We start from the raw sequence: 26068 nt of genomic DNA on the forward strand, positions 1-26068 counted from the left end.
CAGCCTCAGTAACACAAAGCATTAATGAAATAAAGAAAAGATGCATCATGAAATTCTGTGTCTTTGTTCAGAGCCACAAAAGGTACTTCATTCTGCTCATGTTAGCATTTATATTCAATTGATCTCAATTTCTAAATAAATTAAGATTTTTCAGCTTCTGTAACTTTAATGATGTAGAAAAATGAAGTCCGAAGACAGCTGTGACAGTCCATGATGCATTTTATAAAGTGGTGGTTGTAATAATCCTAGCCTCATCGTATTTGCAGTAATTTTGAATTATTTTAAAATGTATTTTAAATCAATATGGTGTTTAAGAGAATTCATGATCTGCTTACCAAATCAAGCCTGTACTATTTACTGCAGGTTCTGATCAGTCAGATGTCAGTATGACTATCACTGCCACACCATCCAAATGCCTTTATCTTGTAGTTTAAATGCACTGGTAACTAAAAGTGAGGTAAAAACCCCAGTCACTCTATTTCCTTACAGCTGTTCTCAGTACCATGTATGAGGAGATCAGTAGGAGATCAGACCATCTAAAGCTAACACTATTTTTTTTTTTACAAGTCATTGCAACTCGGCCTTTTTTTTTTTTTTTTTCCTATAGCAAACTAAACTTTTGTTTTGGCACATGTTCCTCTTGTCTTTCAAGAAATGTAAAACTAAATCTTAACATTGAATCTAATTAAGAAAACCCGGTTTTGCTTCACTGCTAGCTGCATATGAATTGGGATGTTTGTAGACCAGCACACATAATGAAACTGTCTCCACCCAGTAGCCTTTGCAATCTCTATGTAGCTAGATCAGAGCCTAATTTATGCAGCTATTGATGCAGACTTGGAGCTAGCTCATGGTGTTGACAAGTTCTCAACCAAGCAGCTTTTCAGCAACATCTCAACAGAATAACCTAGCACATGTCAAACTCCTTATGGACTCCACTCTCAGCTTTTCCTATGACACGTGCATGAAGTGGGCAGGTGAGATTTTTCCCCCTCCTTACACTGAGAGCCCTGCTATGCATTTGATGCAACCTTAAGAATCCACAAGCCTGGACATTGCTGTCAAAGGTGACACAGGATTTGGCAGTCCATTGCCAATGTGGATTCTGGGATTTATTAAAGAGCCACTGAGATCAGTTTTATTCCACTTTACTGTTTAACACTCACTCATATTCTCCCTACTTCTCCCCCTGCAGCATCACATTCCTCATTTCACTACCGCAGGACCAGCAAGGTAAGGTAGAAAGATACACTGGTTCACACCATGCAGCTGGGATCTCACCAGCAGAAGTTCCTGAGCGTCCCCCACCATTAACCCCCACCATGTTTTCCAGGTGCTTTTCCTCCAGTCACTGTCTTCATCTTTCTGGGTCCCCAGACATCTAACAGCTGAGGTGCAGAAGCACAGCACACAGCCAGCCTCTGACTGCTGTCTCTGTCTCATTTCTCCATCATAAGTAACACATCAAAAATCCTCTCTTTTAGTCCAGGTGTTATCAAAGTTGACAACCAGCCCATAACTAGTTGCAGCTAATTTGAGCTTGGTATGTCAAAAGCTCAGTTTTGGACATTCACCCACAAAGACACAATTACCCATAGGCTGCTGAAGCTCACAGGCTATGCTACTTTTTGCCTACTGCAAACACGTGTATGGTGAAAGGAGCTGCAAGGTGCAGCCAATTCATATTACTCAATGTGAAGGCTAAGACTGCTGGAAAATGCAATCCACGCACAATCCACAAAGAGATTTCTTAAACAAGCTTTCAAAGAAACGATTCAAGTGCAGTTTCAGAGAACATCTTTTTTTTTAAGTTTTAAGCCTTGTTAAGACTTTTCACAGTACCTAATTCATCTCAAAGGCTTCTAAACTTTGTTTTTGTTTATTGAGTATTATGAGTATTTCTGGGACAACTCTTTAGCTTTGAAGACTACAGCAGTTAGCAAAGGCATTTAGCAGACAGCCTAAGCTTGAGGGATTCATGTTCTACATTAAGCCCTTCAAAACACTCTTGCATCTTTACTTATTTAGTAAAAGTAAGAGAAATTTGATCTGATATACGTGTTGAGGACTGAGTACAGACAGGGAAAATAAGCTTCCTGTTCTCAAGCTTCCATGCTTTGGGCAATAATTAGAACTCAAAGAAATATAGATGTCAGAGACATTAATTTAATTATCGCGCGTTAACATTCATAGAAAGCTGCTGCCATTAATTTTTACTTGTATACCTGCCATATTAACAATGGCATACTGGAATGATTTCTTAGTGTACCAGTCTTTTTTAACTGCTTCACTAAGAACCCCCAGAATTAAAATAGAAACCTGATGATCAATCATCTCCATGGCTAGCATTTATTGAATATATTCAAACTGTTCAAAGAGAGCCAAATTGCAGAAGAGTAAGTGAAAAAGATTTATTTCTGGCCTTGGGAGAGAGGCTGCTGGTCCATAAACCCAACTAATGATCTGACTTTCATTGGCAAGGTACTGCATCAGAGGAAAATTAAAGTAAAATGTAGTCAGGTTTCTGCATAAGACTTGAGGAAAACTGTTCTCTTACAGTGCGAAGGGAATGAGGGCTGGTGAGCATCTGTCATGATTACTTAGCGTAGTGGTAGGATTACTGAGGAGAATCTTCAGTTCTTAAGTTCCTGGAGTATTTGCCATCTCATTCAGTCCTTTCTCAAGTAGTCAGAATGATCTACAGTATCAGAGACCAGGGGGCTAAAAGGAAATTAATTCAACGACCCATCCAAACATTTATTTATCTATTATTTCATAAGAACACTGTTAAAAAAAAACTAAGGTTTTCGAGTATGTCTTTTTAAAGGACACTTTAAAAAGAATCTACAGAGAGATGTACTGTTCTTCATCTATAGTATTTCTGCTTTTCCAAATTAACACGACAGATTCCTTCCACTCTTCGTTGTAGCGGATCAAAAGTCAAGCTGCACAATCAGAGAGGAAAGGATCAATTCAGTTCATTATCATGTTGTTTTCAAGCATGTCTTGGAGAGACCCAGAAAACTGAAGCCAGAGTGTACAGACTTCCTGACGCTTACCCTGGTCACCAAGGGCAGCCATCAGCAACACATAATTAGCGTTATTATTGTGATAACGATTCAATATCTAGGGAAGCTGCTGAAGGGCTCCAGCTCAGCCCTGAAGAACTGATGGAACAAGGTAAGAAAACATCAATTAAGTACTTCTCATTTTGATAACCCCTCAAAAAAAAAAAAAAAAAAAAACCATTATAGGCAAGACTTCAAATTCTGATAAACATGCCTGGAATATTTGCATGGGGCTTTGAGCAACCTGGTCTAATGGGAGGTGTCCCTGCCTATAGCAGGGGGTGGAAATAGATGATCTTAAGGGTCCTTCCCAACAAAAACAATTCTATGATTCTATCATTCTGTTTCTCGTATGATTCTTTCGATGCAGGTAAGCACACTTTACCTTCTGTTCTGTGTTTTCCATAGTCTAGAAAGAGGTAGACATACCTAACAGAAAAAAAAGAAAGAAAGAAAGAAAGAGAGTGGGTAAAAAAAAGCCTTTTTTTAACTATTGGGATATGTTTTCTCAAAGCAGGGAAACCAATGAACTAAATAAAAAGTACAGACTGTACAAGCAGTTTGAACACTGGTAAGGTATGAAGCATTTCCTAATTTTTCAGCCCACAAAGACACATCACTGACCACTCAGTGAAGCCTGAAAAATGGCTATGGAAATGGAAGTGGGCTTTTTATCAGGAGCTAAACAGGGTTACATCTCCCTGGTGGGATGCAAACAGCACGCTGATGTTGGTGCTGCCCATCCTCCCCACTCCCCATCTCAGCACTAACCATCTCTCCAGATTATTGGAAGCTTATTAAAGCATGTTTGGAACCAGTGATGCATTTCTCCATTTATTGGATATTGCTACTCCAGATTGAAGCCAGTTTCACGGGGCTTTTTAAAATATTTTTAATGGAGAACTTTAGGTTAATTAGGACTGCCTCTCAGCTCACTCCCGTTTCCTCATTGTTCTTGAGACTGTTAAAGTTTTTCCACAATATACATTCTGTACCTCAATGCAACTGATTGAAGAAAAGCTGAAATGAGAGCAGTTCCCTGCTCTTCTTCTAACCGTGTTTGGTACAGCCAATACTGTACTGCTTTTGCAGTATTAATGGTAGAAAGGTAGTGGCTAACACCTCAAAAATATCTTGCCTATCTCCAGCCCCAAGTAGAGATAAAACCAAGGAGAAAAGTCATTAAAAGAAAATTAACTTCCTCAGTCTAATGAAGAGCAAGGAAATGAATGCTTTGCTCTCAGTTCCAGTTGATGATTGCAAAAGCCTTTCTAGGACATGATTCACATACATCAAATTCCACACTATGTTTAACTGATCTTATGTATAAGCCATGCGAAATAGAAGAGCTATGTGGAACAAAGTGTCCCAAAAGTATAACATCCTAAACAGTCTGCTATCCTTTCACTAGTTATTTGAACATGATTAGCATCCTTTTCATCCTATTTTTGTTTTTAAAATATCACAATCTGTCTGTGTACTGATAGGAGAGCTTGTTCATTTAGATAATTAGGACAGTCTCAAAGGGGAGAAGTCTAATGAATAACTCAAAATCAGTGCTCATTAATCAAACAGTGCCTCCTAAGCATACTGGTATTGGTAATCACGTGGGATAAATCTGCCAAGACAATCTTGCAAGTCAAAGATGGTGGAAAGCAATACACAACAACCCTTAGGTATCGTTATTTTGTTATGAGGGATGCACACCACATTATTTCTCTCTTCTACAATTCTAACATTGCTTCCTTTAAAATAACAATGGAAAAGATTGAAGCATGCTACATACAGCCACCCAACCAGCTGTGTATTCACATAGTTTCAGTACAAGTACAGATTAGTAACGAATTGTAAGATTAGTACAAATTGTAGTTGAAGAAAGTTCCCCACTTCAACTGATGCTCTCAGAGTTGCTTGCAGTAGTGGAAAACCTATTTAAAAAAAAAAAAAATTATATGCCTAATTCCAATGTAGATACATCTCTAACAGATAGAGGGCAGATCTTGTTGAAAAGAAATATCAACAGTAAAACTGTGGTGAAAATTAGGCCACCCAAATCCAGAACTATAGCTGAGGATTTCAGTTATTCTGACACATTATTCAGCACTCATAGAATTGTGATATCCATATTTAGACTTCCTATATAAGTTCTGATGATGCACTTTTTGCTGCATTTTGTTGTGTTGAGAAGATGAGCACACGCTACACTCAGTTCAACTTCCAGCAGGCATGCTTCCTTCACATCCTTATACAGAGCTGAAAACCACTGTCAGAAAGACACTGCATTGCCCAAATTTTGCTCCGTAATATTCTTCCTTGATTCTGCTTGCAGCAAATTCACATCAACCCAGTAATACCCTTGGAAAATTCTGCTTCTGCACAAGTTCTCTGCTCTCCTCACTCAACGCTATCGGCACACAACATGCCACGTAGGGAACTAAGGCCAGCAAGGCTGAAGAAAAAGGGGACAGAGGGGAAAGACCCACTTATTATATTAATTATTTTAATAAAATAACCTTGTTCATTAATCAAAGGTTGTTCATTAAGCAGATTCGAAAGGAGCTGGCACAGAGGAAATTCCAGCACCATGCAATACTTAGAACCCTGCCAAACCGTTAGTCAGTATCTAAAATTTTCTTTTCTGGCACCATTAAACAAAAGTAGCTATCACTAGCTTTAAAAGACTTATTGGATATGCTGTCCCAAGCTGGGATTTCTCCTAAATTCTCCCTCTCTGCTCTTCTGCTTACTGTCATTAAAATGACAATTCCAGAGATAAATGGACTTGCTTTGAAGTCTCTTAACTACATAAGTAGTATCATTACTGAGGAATTCAAATATAGGATTAACCTTAAAGAATGCTTCTGTCATTACACAGTAATATTTTTAACACTTCTGTGATGCCTTCACTGAAAAAAAAAAAAGCAATAGTAATATTGAGATTCTATGCAAAGGTGAAGGAAATTATCGACTGATATGCTCAACACCGGAATCTGCAAACAAACAAACAAACAAACAAACAAACAAAAACTATTGCAATGGATCAGGGCTTAAATAAGTCTCACAAGAATGCTCTAAGGATTAAACAGGTAGAAGGATTATTCTATTCATTACTGCATGCAGCAACCTCTGAGAAACTTTGGCAACACATGAGCAGTATCGTATGCTGACACTGCCCAACACCATCGCAGCTTAACACGAAAAGTTAAGAGCTTGCAAGTGGATAAGCACTTTTTCTAAGGAAGAGAAGTTGATATTATGGTAGGATGTACACGAAAAGTTAAGAGCTTGCAAGTGGATAAGCACTTTTTCTAAGGAAGAGGAGTTGATATTATGGTAGGATGTACTTTGTCCAGTGTTGAGGACACATCTTCCTTCTTACAGGTCAACTCCCTCAAGTCTCTATGTTCTAATTGCAAGTGAGATGTGAGCCATCCTCCCAGGTTTTTATTTCAGTTGACCCATATACTAAACTTTTTGAAGTGAGTTAGTTAGTACCCACTAAATTCCTTAGGGATGTGAGTAAGGCAGCAACTTTTGCATTGGAACAAAACGGTATATTCCTTCTCCAAGCATGGTTTGCTCTTCAGTTCAGTTATGGTTTCTGTGACAGCTCCTTGGAATGAAAACTGGCAGCACTCTGGTAACAAAGACACACAGCAGAGCTCCAACCTTGTCAGGCTGCAGAATGAACTGAGTGGGTGACCGACATTAGTACGCAGCATGGGCAGCAGCTTCCCAATCAGTGCTGTCAAAGCTAAATTGAAGCTCTGAGCTCAGAAACCAGAGATAGACTAAATCTTTCCTTGCTGAAAATAATATCCAAAATAGCATCAATCAAATATAAGAGCTACTAAGCAGCTGTGATGAGAAAGTTGAAATATTAAATACTACAGTCTTACAGCTGCTCTTGGGGGAAGAAACACTGAAACACTTCCCCCCCCCCCCTTCCCAGTACCCAGAAGGAAATCCAAGCCATTTTCTAGCTGTACACAAAGCTGCATTTATTTAAGCAACTGAAATAGCATGCACAGACTTCCCAGCAACTCTCCTTCATGGCACATGCAAATATGAATCTCTCTGATTTTTGCAGAGAACAGCCTGCATTTTACTTATCAATTCCTCACTGATTAAAAGTAGTCCTCCAGATGTTCCAGTTAGCAGAACCGATAAGGGGCAGGGGAAGACAACAGGCAGAAAAGGATGGAGAGGAAAGAAAACAAAAAGAGATGAGAAAACCCAAACGAGAAAAGAAAAATAGGGAGGGAAGAAGTTCTGCCAAATATGAGGGTGCAACCAAAGGAAAAACTGCTTCCTAATCCTCCTCTGCCACACCTATTTAGTAATCATTAAATGCAACCTGTGTGAAACAAGAAAGCCATTAGAAAAAACATCAGTTTTAAAAGCAAGGGCAAAATCTGTTCCTCTTATTACAAGGAGGAGATCTATTACTGTGAGAGTCATCCTATATCAGTGGACACAGAGGATACACTGTAAACTCCTACAGCTTTTCTTCAGTTAATATAGTCATTGAAAACAGCCATACCCAGAGGATAATACAATTTCTCACATACATGATTCATTTCCTATGGCATCCCTAGCCCTGCACCAGCTCTATCAACTCCAGATGACTGGCAGGAACACAGTTCTTTACATTGCAAAGGTCAAAAGTTTAAGCTTCAACTTTAAAAATAAGCTGTTCAGCATCAGCAAGACAAAGTGCCACGCTCCCATCACACCGCCATCAAGCTCAGTTTCCCAACATAAGGTCGCATTTCATTCACTGAAGAGAGAAGTTTGTATTACCTAAGAAAGTAATAGGCGATGAAAACCAACATTCCCAGGATGTTTGAGCTAAGATTTCTCATACTGCTGCTGTTAAAATCCTGAGTTTAGCCCCCATGCATACAATTTTTTCATTTTTATATATATACACACACACACATTCTATATATACATACAATATATATAGACATACATATGTATAAAAGCATAAATATACATATAAAGATGTCACACCTTCTGATCTAACGAGGATAACATGTAGCATACCATTTGTTCAGTTTTCTGATAGTGCTGATGTACATGATACAAGACTATTTAATGAGAAAATGAATCATCTTTTGAATGAAAACAGGAGAAGGTAATGGAAGACAGAAGTTCCCTTAGCAGTGCTAGGCACAGCTCTGATGTAGATAGACTTGCAACCTTCAGCCGTGCAATCTAGCTAGCTGTCTGGATAAGACACTAATTTTTAGAGCACCTATTTTGGCACAACCCCTATTTTATCCACTACTGCTCTGCACTCCGGGAAAATTTATGACTGGTTCTGGCATCTCACCCTGGTTCTCCTTTGCAAGCACTGCAACAGAATTCATTTAATTTCTTAGCACTTCGCTTTCTTTGGTCAATAAATTACTGCTGCTATCAAAGAGGCCTAGCCTTCTTCTCCATTGACCTTTTGTTGCTTATAAATTTCTTATTATTTACCATAACCTTTTCTGAAACTTTCCTTTTGTCTTTCACTTCTGCTTTCTGCATTTTTCTTCTCCTCTTGAGCCTGCCGTATTTTCGATCTCCTCTAGTTGCCCACTTATACTAGCCATTTGGCTCAAGGTTTTTAGTTTGTTTTTTAATATGCCTGTTTGCATTCATAAATGCACATCTCTATATGCTATATCTAGTACTTCCAAGCCCCAGCTGAGCAAAGTGCTTAAATCACGTTCATTTCTGATTTCTCCTTAAGTAATGTATTTTATAGGTTGCCCAGTCTTATTTATAATTCCCTGGATGGATCCCTCAATTCTCAGGGGGAATAACATAAGAAATAAATGGCTTTCTTCCAGAAAAAAAAAAAAAGAAAAAAAAAAGTATATTGCTTCCAATCATTCTCTGTTCTACAGAACATTCTAATTCAAATGTCCTCCTCCCTGTTGGTACCCACTCTCAGCATCTCATTAAAGCCCACCCTAGCAGAAAACCTTCCAGCTTGATATGCAGGATGTACATGAGGGAGCCCAAGAAGCCTTCACAAAAGCTCACAGTAAAGCTGCTGAGTAGAAATCTAAACTATTCCTGTCCACAAATAGTTTCTACAAAAGGAAACTCAACTGCACTAGGGGCCTCTTGGTTCATATGCCTCCCCCTAAATTAGAGCTTCTGAGAGAAGCCAGCTTCGTGCTCCACAACCATTCTTCCATTCCTACCTCTGAGCTGAGGACAGCACTGCCGGTCTAAAAACTCTCACACAGGGAAGATGAAGTTGAAGGTCAAAGCTGAAATGCAACTCACTATCTCTAGGTCGGTGTGGATCTGACAGTATGCATGCTGAGGAATGCAAGAGTTGGGAAAAGAATGAGTACTGAGGAAAGCCATAAAATAGAGACCCAGTACAAATAACGTGATCTGTAAAATATAAGCATGGCCAGAACAGACCCTTTGTTGATGAAGAAGCATAGTCACTATAATAAAAACTTCCACCAATTTCACTGCTTCCTGAACAGATCCCACACCATCATTCTTTCTACGCACTAAGTTTTAATGGAGAGTCAATATGAAGGTAGCCAACTTAATTAGCTCATTGCACATCAAGGAAACCTTCCTTACTGAGTCATCTGTCAGTCATCTGTCATTTCCTACTCAACTGGCAACATATAGAAAAATCAAGCAGTCAAGAGCCTTTTTCACCAGATGATCATGAGCATTTTGCAAATTAAACAAAGATGTTGGAAGAGCATCGTAGCCTGCATTCCCACATTCTTCTGTGTCTGCAAAACTCTAAAGGTGGAAGAAATACACAAAAGCTCGTCTACTCATCCCTAGAACAATGGGTAGAGTGAAGGCCATGTCAGGTTCTCGGTATTATTTAGTGCTATTTGCATGCTGATGTCATTAAAAGGCAAAAGTGTTAGAACGGAAAGCACTCTATCACAGGACCAAAACCAGCTCAGAATTGTCCATTTTCCAGTATGAAAACAGAGCATCATCCACCAATTTCTGTGACAACTCCCTTTCTGTTCATCAGACATACTGCAAGCCCTGCTTAACAACACTTACAAAAAGAAAAAAAAAAAAAAGATCAAATTATTTTTCAATTAAAATTTAGGATTTAAAAAGCTGTATCTGCCATAACCTCCCAGCTAAGGATGCTCTGCTCTTTGCACTTTCCTGATGCACTGCCCTCCTTGGTTCATTCTTGCAAAATATCAGAATGGCTCAATTGCCATAATTACTCAATCTTTTCAAAAGTTGTTTAAAATATTTGCCAAAAAGAGTCTTAAAGAAGGATGTAGCTGGAAACAGACTTCTAAAGGTCATCTCTTCCAACTCACTGACTCCACGTCAGTTCATAAAAGATGGAGCTGTATCTGCCATGCATGTTTAAAAACAGCCTGTTCAAATTGACAGGGGGTCATTACCAGACTTAATTGAACAGTAATTAAACTTTTATTTCAGCACTCATTTTCTCAAAATCTTCTCAAGCTACAAAGAGTGACAACTTTCAGGGAAAGCTAAGAAATAATCCATGAAGTGCGAGATGATAAGTATCTGGAATTAAGAGAGCAGGTGCCCTGATAGTAAAGTAATAAGCTTAGGTGAAGGTTTGATTCCTGCCCTGACCTCAAGAAATCGATTGCAATTGCAATTACAAATCTCCTGGGCTCAGATACCTGTTCTTTTCCTCCCATTACCCTTTAAGGGAACAGAGACGGGTTTAGTACACAAAATCTTCAGGAGAGAAAATATTGAGATATTTTGTACAATGAACGCTGCTCAAAAAGCAGCTAAATATTAGTATGCTGTGTATTTGCACAGAGTACACATAGTTGGTGCATTTACTTTTTTTTTCCTGAACAGGTGTCTTAACATCTGTAAGCAGAAAATCCCATTCAATATGTCTTTAAAAATTATAACTGAACAAGTTTTATCCAGCTAAACAGGATTCTAATCTACACACATTCAGGACTAAGAAATACAAGTATTCGCTCTGCTCCTAAAACAAATAATGCCCATGAATAAAACTCTAATTAAGTGCACAAACCCCCTCACTGCATGAATAGCCTTAGCAGGTAATTAACTTCAGCACTTTATTATACCTTGGTCCTACTTCTTGCAAAGACCCAACAGTTATTATAGGTGGATTGTGTTTGTTCAGCTAGAGGCACAGCTTTGCTGTGCACTTCCTTGGGGAAGACTAATGGGTGATGTTCACCATGGGGGAGTCAGAAATAAAGAAAGCTGGAAACTTTATTACTGCAGCTGGAGCACTTTTTGGCTTGGATTTAACCAGTCCAGGAGTCTGAACTAAGGAAAGGGCAGGGCAGCAATCAGCTCTGTCATACAAGAAAGACCAAGAGCAATTGCTCAAGTAGAACCCCTATAATTCTAGCTTCATTCATAAAAACAAGATTAACATAAGCTACAACATTTGAGTAAATATAAGATGACTTAAGCTGGTATGTAAGTCTTCTTCCTTAACTTTGTAATTATCTTTCTAGATACAAGAAGACTAAATTTGACATTCTGCAAAAGCATCTTTGGGCATGATGCTACAACTAAATGCATGAAAGTTAAACGATTATTTACAGAATAACTTACCTACATAATTTGTACGTATTAGGTACAGCGTTTCCACATTTGCTTACAAATTCCTCTTAGTGAGATAGCGCATACAAACACACAGCTTTCCTTGCTGTGCTGAAATTTTGAATGATGTTATTTCAGCACAGTATACCCCTACAAGACATCTTAGCATTCGACAGACAAGTCATAATACAAGTAGATTCCAAAAGCTAATCTATTCGCTTGCTACCCTGTTATCAGTGCCTTGGAACTTGCAGCTTTACTTCCACAATCTCAGCCATGCATCAGCAGCACAAGGTTTTGCTCTCTCCCCATGCAGCTGAGATTTGGACCAGAAATCATCACCATGAGGATGTCTCAGAGTGTTTGGCAGTTGAAATAGGATGTCTACTTAATAATAATAATTATTATTATTATTATTATTATTTATTATTATTATTTTGCAGGATCATCTGATCATCTTAGTGGCTGTCCTCTGGACCCTCTCCAAGAGCTCCACGTCCTTCCTGTACTGGGAGCCCCAGGCCTGGAGGCAGTACTCCAGATGGGGCCTCACAGGAGACGAGTAGAGGGGGACAATCACTCAGAAGCCAGTGACATCTCTTAGGCTGCTCCTTGTTTCCACATAAAAACTTTCAACTGAGTAAAAAAGCATTAGCTTCTAAAGCCAAAAAATAAAATAAAATAAAAGGAAAAAAGCAGAGAGACAGATTCTGTACTTCCAAGATCGTGCTGTCAGTAGAGGGGAAGAGCAGCAAAAGGTTAACATCGTTGCTGGAACACCACAGCTTGTGACAGAAAGAATATTCTCACACCACCCGCAATCCCCTTGCTTAATTCTACTTAGCAGCTGTGTCATGGAAGCTCTGCAATTCTGTGTTAGTACAGGAAGGAGAAAAGGGCATGAGAAGTGTTACCCTCACAACTGCAAGGCGGTGATCCAAATAGCAAATGTGTATGATGGGAATCAGGGAGGAAGCAAAGGTGAGATTCAGCCAGCACTGAAAAGGGAAAAAGGAGGAAGTTTTGTTCTGCAAATCACTTGTAAACTTAAATTATAGCCTCTGACAAATTAAGGGAAGAACCAAGCACCACAGTTCTAGCTCTGTTTTCCCATTCTCAACCAGAACACTTTGAGATTTACATCAACACAATGCAGTCAAACGTTAGCAGCTCATTAACTGCTCATTAGCAGCTGAAAACTTTTGAATTACATCTGTTAATTTCGTTGTCATTTAGGGGACAGAAGCATTCCTTGCTGCACAGTAATCAGAGGGACCCCATAGTGATGAAATGAATCTCCTGACGGTGAGAGAACCATAGAACCATAGAATAGGGTCATTAACGTTGGAAAAGATCATCTAGTCCAACCGTCAACTCATGGCACCACGCTTTAGATCTGCCCACAGACAGCGACAGCAGGGAAGGTAGATAATTCAAAGCAGCTCCGTTGCTACAGACAAGCTTTAAAAGCCCTTAAAAACTGGAGTGCAATATGTCATTTATACTCTGCATTCTCCTTACAAAAGCAGCTCAGCCATTCACCACCAAATATACTAAGATTCCTCAGTCTTGCATGAATATGCATAATACACATCCTTAAACTGGAAAACGTTATTTGTAGCTACAAGGAGTTCAAATTACGCATGCTGAATCTTTTGTTATTATCCTTATCCAGAAAATACTTGAAAAATCTGCAAGTTAAAAGCACCAAGAAGAAAGTTCTATGATCTGCAATGGTACAACCTACATATATATATATATATGCACACACACACATAAAAAAAAACAATGCTACAGCAAGACATTTGACTTTCAGTAGTCTGAAACTCTTCTTGAAAGTTCTCTCTATGTTTTAAAATGTACACCTATGCCAGTCTGGCTGAATAGCTTTTGAACCAAAGTTGCACATATTTCATAATCTGGAAAATTCTCCATGCACTGCAAGCATATTTCTATTACAAGACAAAAGGGTTGTGTATTTTTGTTCTTTCTGTTTAGTATAAAGGTCCTTGAAACAGAATTCAAGCAATCCAAGCTGGTAAATGAACGTAAAACATGCTTTAAGCATATTAACTATGACTAGTGAATAATGTGCAAACTAAGCAAAGTTTACCATTTTGACACAGTGTCATTTTTGGAAGCACTTATTATGTAGGGGTTGAGGATCATAGAATCATAGAATGGCCTGGGTTGAAAAGGACCATAATGATCATTGAGTTTCAACCCCCTGCTGTGTGCAGGGTCGCCAACCACCAGACCAGGCTGCCCAGATGCTTAAAGAAGTCTTAAATATGCCCTTTACATAAAACCTTGGGATTTAAGTGCTTGTATAAATGCGTTAACACATTATCTCTCATTCTGTAGTAGAGCACACGTGATCAGTTCTGATATTTGACATAGCATTCCAATATAAATCTCCATCACTATCTGTGAATTATCTGATGCTTTCACTGAAATCCTCTGTGAGACAGATCAATATTTATTTGAATGGAAAGCAAGTTGGAGAGTTTGAGACTGTACTGCATGTTGACCTGTATGAGTCCTTGAGTTTAGATAAGCAGACTCCAATGCAGAATTAAACTTCTGAATTTTCACTGGCTATTTTCAGAAATAGCCAGCCTCCAAAGGACATACAAAAGCAGCATCATGCTTAAAGTACAAGACACATCATTTTATTTGGAGAACAATATATTCCAATGGGATGTACAAGATACTTAATGCAGCAAAATTATGCCATACTGTTCTGCCTTTTACAATTACATCTGTGCAGACCTCCCATTTTAAACGTCATAATGTTTAAGTTCTACTCATGAATGCTCACAGAGAGAAGTAGCTAGCAAAGTGTTTTCCAGCTCTGAAGGCTCTTCAAAGCACACTACAAGAGCTGAAATAATTGTAGTCTTATCCTCCGTACTGCTGTGGACATTCATATTGACATCTCAGTGCTTGTACTGGGAGTATGCTCTTCCCACTAAAATGCCTCTTTTTTGCTTAGAGTCAATTTCTCCATTATTCAATGGCTATTGCAGTCTTTAGTATTAGTACTTAGCAATGGATCTGAAGTCCTGTTAGAAATGCACATGAATTGAAAGAAAGTTCTCTAGTGGTCTATAGTGAATTATCTTGCTGAAGGCAATAGGCTAAATTTACACCTTCAGATAGATGCTGTAACAAAACCTGGCCAAATCCTTAGGTAACTCCATTAACAATGGTCTCAACTAACACTTGCAGAACACATCAGAGAATCTAATTTTCATCTACAGTAACGGTAGCAAAGTGGGGTTGCCTTGCTCTGCCGGTGTCTTATCTTAGTCTTTTCTTACCTTCCTTCCACTAATAAGTTTTTAGTATAGGTGGGAAAAAAAAGAAATCAAACACCAACACTGATGATTCACACTGCACCAACTTCACCTTCCCATCCCTATTTTCATTTCTACCTTCCCTTCTGTCTCTGTAAGCCAAATAGCTGCTAGAAACCAGGCACAAAAGAGAAGGTAATCTACTTGAACTTGTGCAAGGCATGATCCCACAACATCATTCTTATCTCTGGATTGGAGAGATAAGGATTTGAAGGTTGGACTATTTGGTATATATAGAATTTGTTGGATGATAGCAGTCAAAGTTCTAGTCAATGGCACTATGTCCAGTTGGAGGCTGGTCACCAGTGGACTGGTGTACTTCAACATTCTTAGCAACAACATTGGTAGTGGGATCAAGTGCACCCTCAGCAAGTTTACTGATGACACCAAGCTGAGTGCTGCAGGTGATACATCATCCTTTTGCTTCATTTGCATTCAGGGAGGACCATCACATGGACTCAACAGAACACAATCCAGACATCTTTTTGTGATTAGATGCGCATTAGAAGATTTATGCTTTGCTTTAATTCACAATTGTTATTCATAAAGCAATGCTACAAGAATCTCTGTGCAGCCTGGTCTGGTGGTTGGCAACCCTGCTCACAGTAGGGTGGTTGAAACTAGATGATCTCTGAGGTCCTGTTCAACCCAGGCCATTCTATGATTCTATTAATCACTTTGTTTTGAAACAGTTTAAAAGCAACAGCACAGCTCTTAAGCTTTTCTCTCAGCATTTAAACAGAAGTCCACAAATAAGATTCAGAGTTGCAATAATCACTAACTTCATAACATCTCTTTCCTGGGTACAGGGTGGCCTAAATCATTGGTTATAGCAGCTACCCACATAGATACGAAACCCTTCTGAACTGCAGCACACGGTACATTGGATTTTGATTTATATAGAACGGAAACAGAGGCACAAGTGAAGATTGGGAAAAAATAAAAATAAGAAAACTGTATATTCCTTCAACTCCTATTATGTTCTTTTCAAGAACGCTAGGAGGTGCTCAAAATTGTACAGATGGAAATATCTGCTTCATGTGATTGGAAACACATTCAGCAACGTTAATAGTGTTCAGAACTAAAACACAACTACATCAAAACATCCCATACAGAACCAAAAACCACAGAGAAGTACATCAGAGCCTATGGCCTATTCTTTCTCTCCTCTCTGTGAAAGCATTCCCTTCACTGCAAAAAATAAAAAAATTAAAAAAATCAACAACCAAATGCTATACAATTTTTTCCAGCAGGCTTATATTAAAGGCACTTGAAAAACAACAGCTTAAGACAATAAGGGCCTCTTAAGGTCATGCTGTTCTGTAAGCAGAACACTGTTTGCAGTGATTTTTTATACGGAAGAAAACTTGTGGAAAAATAAACTACTGGACTCAGTAGATTTTTTTTGCATCAACTCTCATATACTGCCACGTAACATAATGAGGTAGAGGCACGAACGTTCACGTTTCTTAAGCAGCTGGATTAACATCAAAAGCAGTTTCTATATAAACAAATTGGTCAATAACAGCATTTACAGATGCAGATATTTCAGAAGACTTTTTCTAATAGATTTTCTTTTCTACCATTAGAACACAAAACATTAATTTCTCTTTTACCCAATGAAGAAGTTTTCTGGATTGATTTCACACACATCACAACCTCATGTATGTTAGAATTTCACAATCAGGGCACTTCTAAATATTTTTAATTGCTGAACAGAAAGATTTGTCTCCTGTCTTGCAGAAACAATTAACACTTGGTGTCCCAGTTACTAATTTACCTTCAGTTGCTGTCCTGTACATTTTCAAATGACCACTCTCAAATCCCAGGAATTTCCAGCTTGTCCAATTAGCATATAACGATTCTGATTTGGCTCCCTGTTGTTCAAGACAGCAAAGCTGTTTTCACATATCCCTTCAACATCCCCAGTCTTAATAAAGGCAAACAAAATACAGCTAAGAAGCATTTATAAATATTCATAGGGTCATAGCTCAAGAGATGCCTTAGAGCACAGGAAGAATTCTATGATATTTTGGGATGGGATGCTCTTTAGCATACACTGTGAAACTGCAGTTGGCTTTCACCCTGCCCCAGCCCTTCTTTCACCTACTATCTCCACTATCCTAAATACTGCAGTTGTCCTCAGTTGCTATTGCTTCAGAGTAGGAACAGTTCTGGTCATCATCATCCATCTAATATGACTCCAGTGGTAACATGAACTCTCTCATAGGCTTTGTGGATGATCAAATATATGGCCTTTTTGTGTCGTGCATTTTCTTCTGGACTCCAGATCTTTCTTTTTTAGCCACCTAAGCTGCCTCCTAACTAAGAGGAGATACAGAAAAAAACAACACTTAAAGTTCCTTAAAAAAAGAAAAGAACATTAGAATCTGAGATATATATAAAAAAAAAAAAAAAAAAAAAAAAAGCCAAGATTTCTACTCTGTTGCTTGGAAAGTACCACAGCACATGACCTTCAGCACTCATTATATCACTTTCTTCTATGAAATACCAACTCCAGTAACTGCAGTGCAGGGAGAAGCTCCAGATCAAACATCCTGCAGAGGTTTGCAACAAAAGAGATGTCTGTTAAGGAAATCACGTCCCTGGCAAACATCCACTGGTTAACTCCTTCCCTTCCTATGATTAGAAATAATTTGATCAGCAAGAAAATCCGTAACGCATGCAAAGTTCCATTTAGCACCACTCTGATTCGCACATTAAGAAAGTAAAATTTATCAGAAAACATTTAAAAATTTTCTTAAAACATGCAAGGAACACTTACTATGAAAATACAACAAAAGTACCTCGATCTTTTTTTTATATAGAGATTTCATCAGTGAGTCCTGACACAGCTTCCTTTAAAGCAGGCAGCAGCAGTGCTGCTATGGACTATATGTGCTATGTATTAAATGCCCACATTTAATACATAAAAAGAAAAGAAACGAGGGTGAACTCTACGCTTGTTTATGACTGGAGGGGATTGCAGGGGCATTGCTGCCTGCCAAACATGCTACGGGCAAGCAGTGTTTTCAGAGATAAGAACCTGAAGATACGTGCAGAAGCAGTAAACTGCAGAGTGCGCTTATCTTTGTAAACAAGTTAACACTCAACAAATGTCATTTAGGTGCCAAAATAAAATGCAGTGGTGGTGTTTTGAAGGCATCTTGAGCTACTTTCTTAGCTGGCACGGAACAGCAAGGCTCCTTGATCTCAAAGCTCTCCAACTGATTTACATCTGATAAGAGAAGAACCAAAGGATTTGTTGCTGTGTTGTGTTTTCTTTTTGTAGGCTTTCCTTGGAAGGTTTCTGAACATGGTTATCTTCACAAAGAAATTTACTTACTACATTATATGTCAGAAAATATCTATTCTGATGCTTAATTATAAGGAGGATTCCAGAATGAGTAGATTCCTCATTTATGAGCCTGGTTTAAAATGCAAATATTTGTGCCCCTATTTTGGCTCTATATGCGGATATTTTGATGTATAGTAATTAAAATTAAAATTAAAAATAGAATCAGTAGCCTCATTCACCACACTTGATTTATAGCAGAATCCATACCAGTAGAATGACAACCAATAAACTTAAGGCAAAACTGAGAGGGACAGATGCTGCTGTATGAGTAGTTTCATGTCATCATTATGCATCGAGGAAAAGTTTAGCTCAGTATTTCAATTCATTTTAGTGCATTTCATGAGCACTTTCATCACTTGAATAGAGCTGATTTTTAATGTGTTTTAGTGAAGTATATGGTTTAACTAACAAGACCTAAACCAAAGTACTGCAGAGCACACACATCATATCAGGACTGTAAATGGTTTTACCAGTCCAGAACATAGGTAAGAATTTAGATAAAAATTAAGATATGCATCTAGTAATTTAGGATTTAACCAAAGCAGAAGAAGGACCTCTGGGCATACAACCAACATTCAATCCAGCACTTCATCTGTGCATTGAGGAAGCAGGAACTAACCCTAAGAACCACACTGTACTTGGCTACCAAGTGACTTTATTATCTATGGTAATACTAACACATGTTTTTTCACAAGAGCCCTTGAGAAAAAGTAGATGTTCTCCCTAGTAGCAATAGTAGCATATGCAAAGTACTTCAGATACAAGGACTCCCCTCCCCCAGTGCACTAATAACCCATCCCTTCCCCCCCATATTCCCTGAATACTTGAATACTGTGAATATTGTGGCACTTCACTTGGGAGGCAACGCAGTTTTTAAGGCATGAAGCTTCATCATTAGCCAGATCTCCCTCTGATCAGGAGCTTGAGAAGCAGAGAAAGAGGGGCTTACTACCACAGCAGACCCTGCTTTGGTAGAAAAAGAAAGAGCTTTATTCCCTATAGCAAGGCCATTGACTTCAAAACACTTGATGCAAAACTGTTCAGCAGTAGCCCCAGGTCTATTACCAACACCACCACCTCCCACCCACAACCTCCAAGCTGGGAGAAGGGAACACTTCAAGCCTTTCATCAGCATTTAACAGTTAAATAATGCCGGCTGAGCTTTTGTTCCTTTATAATTTGAATGCTCAGTGAACATAAGTCATTCTGATACAAAAGAAAAAAAGTAGGACTCATGCACTTCAATATTCACACTAAAACTGGCCTGCACGATACAAAGGGGATTCATGCAGTGAAGCTGGTAATTTCTTTGCCAAGGCCTAAACAGAGCAGCAGTCAAAAAAAGCCACGCATTAGCTGGTCAGTGACTCTACACACAGCTATTAAGTATTATTTTCTAACTATATTGGCATAAGCACAAGACAAAGGAAATAAATCTTAGCTTTCTACCACTAGCAAAGTAACAAACAAGACCTTTAGCTGACACAAATGGATTTCCCTAGCTATAGCTTTTGACAGCAGAGTTCAGAGTATTGTTTTAATGGCTTGGCAGTAAGTTCCTAAAATGTGCTCCCTTCATTACCTCAGCCTACACGGAGATTTACATCAAACTTAACAAAGAGTCACAGCGGGTCACTTCAGTAACCACTTCTGAAGCTACGTGTTTAGCACTTAACAGAGGATATTAACAGCAAGTAAGACAAGAATAAAAAAATCTTCTGAAGAAGAAACAGATATATTTTTTTTCCCTCTTGGGCATATGGAATATCAACATGTAGTGAGTAATTTCATCATTGAATTGGCCATTCATGTCTACTGCTCAGTGGCTTCTCAGGTATCAAAATAAGACTAGCATCTAAATATTAATCTTTGTGTCCCACAAAGATTTATAAAAATTGACATCATCAGAAGTAATATATATGTGATGTCTTCCACGTTTGTTTAAAAAAAAATAACACCTCAGCATTCCAAAGTTATATTTATATATAATATTTATATATATATATTAGATAGAGATATCACTTTCATTATTCCAGTCCCTTATTAGCTTATAAATCAGAAGGAAAAATACTAAAATACCAGCTATAATCTCAGGTAGAAATCAGAGGGCATTAATTCTTTTGAAGAAGCCTGACACAAGAAACAGTCATGCAGAATACAGATTGGAGATGGAGGTTATGTACTCGACTAGTGAAAATTTACATTCCTACGGATGAGAGTTTTGCTGACTAAAAGGCCAACTCCACTTTAGATGTTTCTGCGGCAAAGATCTGTTTGCGAAAACAGAATTATTTGCAGTGTTTCTGCACAGGTAAGGTAAACACGATAGAACTTGAAAAACTACATGATTTTTTTCTGTGTGGATGCCTCAGTGGTGACATTAAGGCTTCACCAACAGCCAGGAAAAGCATTCTTTGGAAGTCCCTCCATGCAAAAACTGATCCTAAGCCTCACGAAAGAAGCACGTTGCTTTATTTATTGCTACGATAGGATGATAGATGTACTTGAAGCAAAACCAAAGCAGTGTGCTTCACTAGAAACGGAGAACACTGGAAACATTTCTCCCAGATTTGATGTTTATATCAGCACTCCATTGTGATATTATTCCACCACACTGTGACATTGATCTATATAAGACTGTTAGACATAGAGCTCTGCTTTTCATAAAATTAGAATGATATTTAATGAACGTGCTTCATTTACTACACAGATAAGTGGAATACACGTTTTAGTATAACACAGAGAAATTGAGGATTTAAATAATTTGTTTCACAATATCCACTTGGTTAAATACACACACATTTATGGCTGAGCCTGCACGATGTCTTTTTAGCTTCTGTTAAAGCAGCAGTCCCACTTTTGATATGAGTTCCTATTCTACATCAGTAGTGATTATTTTTACTGCTACTAATGGATTTAAGTTTTTGTTTTTGGTGAGGTATCAGTGAGTAATAAATAACTGATCGTGTATGTCTCAAAGCTCTTCCTTCTTGTTAAGCATGCATATACACCAGCGTAATAGAGCTGTTCTCAGAAAACCTGAAACACTCTAGATTTAAGAGCATTTTAAGACTTCACACTCTATTTTCTGTCATGGAAAAATAAATGACATTACATGCACGCTCAGAGAGAAACAACAGTGGGATGGACACAGCTGGAGAGCACCACTAGGGAGTCCACATGGATATCAGCACATGATGCAGTTACAGCTCTGACTGTGCTGCATATCTAACTACCTGGATAAATCAATGACAGTTGCACTGAAGTACAAAAGCAGCTGTTTGATAAGATGATTGCATGAGGTGTAACATAACTATCAACTGATCACCAGAGGAAGAGAAACTAGCACACACGAACAGTTCACTCCCCAAAGAAATACGATACACCTCTCCAGACACACACACTGATGCCTACTCTGTCTACATCCATTTGCCAAAATTTTATTTGCTTTCCAAGAGTAGATCATCTGTAATATTGGATGCAATGGAGCTGGATTAGACTTGGTACATTTGCTCTCGTGCTAATTAGGACAGCGTACCTGCTAGGTGCGGATCCTCAGATAGCAGCCTTGATGTTTAATGAAGACTACAGGGCTGTGCTCTTGAACTGCAGTGGTTTCAATTAGCTGAGTGGAGCTAGGAGCCAGTCAAGGAACCATTACGTGAAAGATGTGCTGAGGTTATTAAACTGAACAGACTGTCTGCAAACACACGTCTGCCCTACAAAGGCCTTGAAAGCTGCAAGAAACTCTTTGTTGTTCCCCATCATAGGTACAGCAGCGCTTCACTGAACGGCTACAACCACCTACCCTGATACAATTGCACACAGCTCTTTTCAAAGGTCACTGTTACGAAAAAGCATTAAAAATTCAAGCCTTCAGGACTATCTTTCTGAGCATATTTTGCAACGTGGCTTCGTTTCGGAATTGCTTTACCCATGACCTCTACATTATGTCACTACCACGTGCTCTACTTGGGGGCACTGTTAAAAGAGCATTTGTTTGTTCAGACTCGATCTGCTATTAAAAGCAGCTCTGGCAATGCCTCATACTGGCAGCAGTCTGCAACCTGTGATCTTTAAAAAAAGCACTTAAAACACAGAGAACTAAAACATCCATGTAACACGTGCAATACTGCCTTCATCACAATGCTTTAGATCACTACAGTTGTAGCTACTAACCACAGTCTCTTATAATCTTAAAACAAAAGTGCATTGAAAGCATTTACTTGCCTAGTGGGAGGCAAAAACAACAGCAGACTTTCTGCTGCTCTTTCACAGAGAGCTCAGGCAGTAATTCTTTCAGCCTCTCCTGCCTTACATTGTTGGTTGAACTCTTGCAGCACTGCTGACAAATCAAAAAGGACAAAGTTTGAAATACCTGGAAAGAAGTGAGAAGCCTGTAGCTGTTCTTTTGGAGGAAGACTGTTCTGCTCATACAGCGGCACATCAGAAGCAGGGGAACAAACAATAGGCACCAGAACAGGTGACCTAGTATAAGAGCAGAAGAAAAAAGACAAAACACCTTAATTCATCCATTCTGCTAATAAGTAATCCACACAAGGAACAACCAAGTCAGGTATTTCTCATCCAGAAGAGGAGTGAGCTGTAACTAAGGCAATCAAGCTTTACTTAAAGCTATAAAAGCAGCTTTTTCTATAGGGCATCTTCAAGAGAGGCAGTAGTCTATGGAACTAGGAGTGCTTTACAGAGTTATTTGCTTTCAAAGCATTTACTTATTGCCTGTGCTGATTTTTCTCCACATTTACCTTGACACAAATTCTGTTTCCTGGTCTCCTCCACACCTAAGATGAAATCCTAATGAGTGCAGATAAATTATTTCAGTTTTGTTTCAGTATGAGGACACTGTACGAACCTGTGCTCAAGAGGTTTTGTTGGAAATAATTAAAGACCAGTTATATTGTCATGGTTCAAAATCCCTTGTAATTGTTCAGATCTTGCTGCTGTTTTTGGTGTCAAGGACAGCTACTGATGGGAAATCACATATAGTTTATAAATGTGCATCACATAATTCAAATACTCATTGCCTTTACTAGAAACGCATCAAATTCTCCTCACACTTAAATGTCAGCTGAATTCATAGAATAGAATCACAGACTCACCAAGGTTGAAAAAGACCTCCAAGATCATCCAGTCCAACCATCCACCTACCACCAATATTTCCACACTCAGCCATGTCCCTTAGTACATCTAATGTTAGCTGGGATGGTGCCCAAGCAAGGAGAAGTGTAGTCAGGACATATGTGTGCTATCTGAGTCACAGCATTTCTGTTCAGTAATGATCCTTATCTACACCCAACAACATTAAAGTTTCTATGTTCTTGCATAGCTCAATATTGATTTTTTTTTTTAAACCACGTTCATATTAAATATTTCTCTGTTCTGAAACTGGTGGTTCTTCTTGCTGTTGTAGGAGCAGTAGAGGTTTTCTTGTTTGTTCCTTAAAGAAAAACACAACACAGACACAGTAACCACCGAGAAGGAGGGATGGCCTTATTCATTTCCTACACAACACGCTTGTAGTTCTGAAAAAAAAACCCAACAGGTATCAATGCTATCTGCTACCTGTCAAACACTAGTGTTCTAGTAGTATATGAAGGCTTTTTCCCCAGGATGCTGCATGGCAATCTGTGAAGATGGCCTTGCTACAGGCTGGCAGCTAGACATGCAGGAGGATCAGGAACTTGATCAGCACTTCAGTCCTGATGCTGCAAAGTGCTTGGCACATAATTAATTTTAAACACATGAAGAGTTACATTAATCTGCTCAAATCTACTGGAGTGAAATAAGCTAATGACATGCTTACACTTGGCGTTTTACACAGAGCTTAACTCCTTGCTCCTGTGGGATCAGCCTTCCCATCCCCAGTCTCTGCAAGGATTTCAGAGCTCTGAAATGGGAGAGGCCAAAGACGTGCAGCTTGTATCATGGCTCTTCTGTATTCAGCAACGTACTGCATTTTATAAGGGTAGTAAATCTCTCTCTTTAAACTTTCAGAAGCAGTGGGATCTACAGCAAAGAGCTATACAATGGATAGGGTTAGGAGATACTTAAAGTGTTCTCCCTCAACACTGTCAGTTACTCACTCAGGTGAAAGCCCAATAACTCAGCCCAACTCAGTCATCACTACTGTGTATACACCACAAACACTTCAGTCATTAGAGATACAGGTCTCTATTACCTACTTGTTATGAACAGTTGAAGAAAGCAAAGATCTCAGACATATAATGGAGAGCAAAACATTTACTTGGGTCCAAACTCTTTGCTGCTGCAGCATCAGCTGCTCTCTCTATAAGAAAATGGGTGAAAATTAATCAAGACCTAACATTTCTGCAGAACAAAAAGGTTTGTTAGAACAAACCATTTTCAAGATTTTAGTTCTTGTAAAGCAGTAGTTTTGGTGTAAACACAATTTTCTGTTGGAATCGTTAGCAAAAATGCCTTTAAATTCTGCAGAGCCTGAGTTGAGCCAACCAAACTCAGATACACATTCACTGACAAAAATGCAGTTTTGTTAACATAATCTGATATACTGGATTATATAATAATTCAAGTGAATGATGCCATTTTTTTCTCACCTTTTTTTTCCCTACCACGAACACAGTAATATCACCTTGAGGTGAAAAACCACCACTGCAGAGTTTCTGGAGCATGATTTCTGATCCAGCACTGCAACTACTGCTGCAATAACTAAGCCAGACAGAATCAATGCATTATAAGGTCGACTCTCAGTCCCATGACATTTTAAAAGTCAAGGCTAAGATCCACGAAAAGAATTTAAGGACCTTAAGTGAGACTTCAGTTGTATTCCCAAGGGTCAAAGCAAGTGAGGTGATCTGATTTCTCTAAGTTGAAAGTAAATGGAGGAAAAGTTAATGAAGCAAAAGAAGCTCCTCAAAAGCACTTAGCACAAGGTGTTATTATAAATTCATGCTAAGTTTCTGCAGGATTTGCAGCACAGACAGTGTGAAACTGTGCCATCTCTGAGATTCTGAGAAGCAGTCTTGCTTGAAAGAGGCACTTCTGGCCATACTCACATTGATGGAGGCATGGTAATAGCAGCATAGGCACAAGCAGATATCCCATATATCACAGAAATATAGTAGAGATTTGAAAATATAACTTTTCTTATTGAAAACATTGAAATTTTGAGTAATACCTCTAGAGCTCATGATACTGCACTTCATATTTTCTACACACAATGACTACTTCGAGTCATTATCCTTTTATTTTCCCATCCTTCTTTCCATGAAATAAATAACATGCTAAAATAACAACAGAAATGGAGAGTTTACAATTTCACAACTTTGCAGTGTTACACAGCAGAGAAATATTTTTTATCCAGCTACAGCTAATGATTTCTTTCGAGAAAAGGTTTTCTTATGCTCCATTACCTTGAACTGCTGCAGTCTTTTTCATTTTAAGAACATACTGTGGTTTTCATAAGCGAGTGGTGATTCTTATTAATAAAAATGCCTGTCACACAATCCACCTCTTACTGAGGTCTGGTGATAGAAGCTCTATTGATTCCTATAGGAATTATATTTCCATTACTCCATTAAGAACAAATTAAAAAAAGAGTCAGTGCTGTTTTTACCATGAGTTTACCGTAGCTTTTGAAATGGCAGAGGAAATTCAGGTGCCCAAATTATAGAGAAGAGATTAAGTTCTGTAAAATTTTC

The 26068-nt window shown here is 38.6% G+C and overlaps 1 protein-coding gene across 1 annotated transcript in view; it reads right to left on the reverse strand.

Moving 5' to 3' along the window:
* The window catches only part of LUZP2 (leucine zipper protein 2), a 167491-nt gene extending 145351 nt beyond the window's left edge, over positions 1–22140 (reverse strand). Inside the window, exon 1 of the mRNA NM_001199521.2 lies at positions 21907–22140. The gene's annotated coding sequence lies outside the window, so the exon portion shown is untranslated. The remainder of the gene's footprint in view (positions 1–21906) is intronic.
* Between the last annotated feature and the right edge of the window lie 3928 nt (positions 22141–26068).

Source organism: Gallus gallus, chromosome 5, assembly GCF_016699485.2.
Source record: "Gallus gallus isolate bGalGal1 chromosome 5, bGalGal1.mat.broiler.GRCg7b, whole genome shotgun sequence".
Lineage (NCBI taxonomy): Eukaryota > Metazoa > Chordata > Aves > Galliformes > Phasianidae > Gallus > Gallus gallus.